This window comes from Ostrea edulis, chromosome 3, assembly GCF_947568905.1.
Source record: "Ostrea edulis chromosome 3, xbOstEdul1.1, whole genome shotgun sequence".
NCBI classification, from domain to species: Eukaryota; Metazoa; Mollusca; class Bivalvia; order Ostreida; family Ostreidae; genus Ostrea; species Ostrea edulis.
Window position 1 is genome coordinate 34,457,677 of NC_079166.1, and position 4,397 is coordinate 34,462,073.

Below are 4,397 nucleotides of genomic sequence, written 5' to 3' on the forward strand. Positions count from 1 at the left end.
TGTACAGTTGTATACATATTCAATAAACAAAGCGCATTAAATGTGCCTATCTATATCAGTTACATCACAGATGGGTTAAGATTGTTTAATATTTGAAAATTATTTTATAGATATGCCTTGAATCTGAGGATAAAGGTGTTGTGTATTGTGCAGTCATCATTAATGTGGATGTCTGATGCCAGTATGCCCGTAGTGGGGCAGTCTAAGTGTCGATCTTCATATGGCAGCAAATTTTCAAAGGCAGGTACACAATTTAAAGATAAAAATAATGTCAATACATGTTTGGATCTATATCTATTATGATTATAATAATTAAAAGAGTATATGTTGTAAACTTTCTTTCTTTTTAGAAATTTCTTTCTTTATAAACTGCCTCTGAGCCCAAATTGGAATAAACTTATCTATACCCAAAGTAAGTAATAAATGGGTTCGAACTATGAAGATAAAATTTTTACATGTAGATATATTGGAATTTTTCAGATATAAGAAGGCAAATAAAACTGTTCAATGTAAAATACGCCAGTAGCTGGATAAAACATCCAAAGTCGGCACAGTCAAAGGTCACAGCAAAAATGGAGGAATTAACTGCATCCTCATTCCGAAGGGCAGCAGGCCATTTTCAGCAACCCCTGAAATTCTTAATTGAGGCTAAGTGCCCATTTTCAGCTTGAACAATAGGCCTGTGCAAATGTTGGGATTTCCCTATTGGTAAGTCAGCATTATAGGTTGAACAATTATGTGTACCTAATACATGTACATTAGCTGTACATATATGTATCCATATATATTATTATGGGTATATCCAAGTTTATTATAACTTTAAAGTAACATTTTATGAATGAAATACAAATACAACTTAGGCTTCATTGTGATATTGAACTGCTAATGTTCTTTATAAACTTTACTTGCATCAAGTTTTGAATACTGAAGTACATCTACGTCAAAAGAAGTATGCATATTGCAGTATAATACTTTCACCACTAATCAGAGCACTTGTAAATCATGTATATTTTATCAATACATGTAATGACATTTGCCATTTTAGAATGTGATGCAAGGGATGGTTCGCTGCACCTCAAAACAAAATTTGAATATTGGCATCAGATTCAAGGACAACACCACCTGAAAGACACCCAATGCTGTGATTTGCTAGTGTGGATTCCTAGTGACACTCAAATAATTCACATTGGCAAAGATGTATTATGGTCGACCTTTTACGCGTGATAGAGTTTAATTATAACAATGAAGTATTTTTGCAGTCTAAAACACACACACATAACCACATGTACATATACTTTATTATGATATCAGTGGTGCATCTATCAAAGTTATGTAATTACATGTATATTTATTGAATAAACATTATAGACAGAGTTTTTCTTATTTTAGATGAACCAAAATACATGTATGTATAGACACAGTGTCCAGCTTTACAAAAATCATTCAATTACATGCATTTACTAAAACAATGGATTTTACTTCTTTTTTCATAATGCAGATTTGAAAATCTTCAGAATGAGAACAAAAGGCTTTATGTTTGATTGTATATTGTTTAACGTTCCTCTCGAGAATATTTCATTCTGATGGAGACGTTCCAAAGGGCTTTATATTCATATGGATATAAAAAGCTTTATATTTATATAAATATGTAGAAAAGTTATATTGCATATATGGTATTCATTACTTTCAACTTTAAATATTCAATGTGGCAGGTATGTGCAGATTTAAGGTATATATATACATGCAATTAATCTAATAAGTTTGTAGGATTCATCTGCAATCTCCTTCAAAAGGGGAACCTGCAAATTCACATGATCCACATAAATCTGAAATATTTTGTCAGATCAATATCTATACTATGATAGAATATGGCTAAGGAATTTAAAAAAAAAAATTATTCTCTCATTTTCCCATCCAACATGGATTCTGCATCTGGAAATTTTATAGTAAAGTTGTGCATCCTCTTTTGAGAAGTGGGATTTATTTGTAAGAAAGAATGGAATATTAAGTGTCATGTCATTTGGAAGTTTGTCAAATATACAAAATCCTTTGTCCGCCAGGAATATATCACCAACTTGCAACTTCTCTAAAATGCCACATTGTTTCACAATTGCCAAATCAGATTTGTATCCAGCATACAGATTGGAAATAAGCTGCATTAGGTGTAATACACATTAAGATCTTTTCTTTGTGGCGACTCTTGTCATTACTGCAAGCGAAAAACTGGCTATTCATATCAATTTGGTCATATTAGGTCACTTCTGTTGCATCCATTGCAATCTTCAATTCTTCTGACTTTTATATTTCAGTTGAATGGACACTCCCAACAGTGTTCATGATCCCTTCAAACAAAATTTCATGAATATATGAAAAATATCCACAGAAAATGGTGTATACTGCAACATTTATACCCCCCTAAAATTACCAGGTAATTGAATATTGTGAAATCTGCGCTGACCTGTGAAATTGATAACTAGTCAGTGTATAGAAAGTGCATTGTTCATTTTTCCTTAACGAACCGCTAAAACATACCTTTCCAGGGTCTTTCAATTATGATGTTCCCAATTGTCAAGGATGGTTTCCTTTAATTAAGCAGGTATATTTCTCGCTGCAAGTTTACAACATCCTAGTCTTCAAGGAAAGCTGTAAGAACAAAAGCAATACCATTATAGTATTTGGTGTGCATATAAATTTAGATAACACTGAAATGAGAATGAAGAAAATACAGAAAAACCACCTGACACTAAACTTGACAACCGTTGTAACTTCCTGGTTTGATGTACTAGAATACTTGTATCGTACACTGTACCTTTTTAAATGTTGAGGGTTTGATGCTGTATACTCGTGATCATGTAGATGCACTTCATTGTTGTCTGGTACAGATATATTGGTAGCAGTATCAACTTCGGTTCCTACATGTACGTTTGAAGCAGATGCTTCTTCTTCAGCAGGTTTTGTAACTTTGTGTCTATGAAAAAAAGTAATATACCATAAGTTGCTGTTTTTATTGACTTAAAGTGGCTCACTACACAACGAAGTTGTAGTTTCTGAAATAAGCACAGAATATGAGTGTTACAATCATTCTTTTCAAGGCCATGTGTCACTTTTACATAATTATACAATAAAGATATATGCCAGTTCTCTTGAAACACAATACAAAATTTAATCATGCAGGAGCCTATATAAAGGCAAGTAGTATCAAGGATGTCCTGTCAACCCTTTCCCCTTTTCCTAGCAAGGTTATTTTTTCTATATTGATACAATAAATAAGTGTACCTTCCCCTTTTCAGACAGAAGGGAATTATGTAGTAAAAGATGTTAATAAATGTTGAAATCAATAACGAAGAAAAACTTACCCCCCCCCCCCATTTAGACGTAATTTTTTGCTCTTATTATTTTATTTTTATCAGTTCGTCTGTCAAAATCTTTTGTAGGCCTCCCCCTCTGAAATATCTAAACAACACGTCCAGTACATTCTGTCAGTTTATACACACGTGTGTTAATTTGACATGATTATTCGTTGAATTGTGATAATATTACGTACCTACATCTTTGTATCCACCGCTTCCTTCCTGTAGCATCGACTAGGAACCTAAATAAACTACATGGCAGGGTTTTCCCAGTCTCATGTATGCAGACGATCGCTTAAAAATACACCAAATTACATATTAGCGCCAATTCTCTGTTACGACTTTCTATATTCCACATGTTGTTGTACCCGGAAGTAGTAAAACCGAAAGTGAAACCAAACGAGACTTACAGACTCTATTGGCATCAGTGCAATCCTATTCTCTCCACTCAGTTGAAGGTAATGAAGTTCTGGGTAACTGGGTAACTGCTTGATTCTGTCTATAAATATAAGTGATATTTCAGTGAATTCATAATGATTGTATACGTAGAATTGTAAGATTTATACAATTTTACTCCGGTTATCACTCGATTAATGAGAAAATTATGTAATATCCCCATCTCCATTAACAAATAACATTAAATTAATTCCTATTGTGTGTTAATGCCAGTAAATTTTCCCCATTATCAAGCTTTATTTATTAAGCAAACTTGATATCAACTGGTTATGAATTTAAACATTGTTAAAAACAATTACCATTGATTTCTTCCACTGTTCCTTCACCAAGACTGAGGTCTGTTTTGTGTTTGGACACACATGTTCTGCATACAGCTTTAATGGGGGAAAATTGAATCTTAATTCATTATTTATTCTCACAGATATATCAAAGTTCCTTTTACTTAAAGTAATGATAAAGAATACCTTTTCCCAATTGACAAAACATGAATCTTTCCCCTCCCTCAGGAAAAATGTCTATTCAATTGTAGAAACTACATAGGAATGCATGGGAATTCTAACAAAAATAATTTTTATATACTCCAAGTCATCT

General features: G+C 32.8%; 1 long non-coding RNA gene across 1 annotated transcript; it reads right to left on the minus strand.

The window, feature by feature from the left end:
- Nucleotides 1-1,280: 1,280 nt before the first annotated feature.
- On the minus strand, nucleotides 1,281-3,695 carry LOC125677125 (uncharacterized). The gene is made up of 4 exons (XR_007370952.2): nucleotides 3,545-3,695; nucleotides 2,810-2,968; nucleotides 2,533-2,643; nucleotides 1,281-2,342 (listed from the first exon to the last, which is right to left on the minus strand). It is a non-coding gene; the product is annotated as an uncharacterized LOC125677125 (long non-coding RNA).
- Between the last annotated feature and the right edge of the window lie 702 nt (nucleotides 3,696-4,397).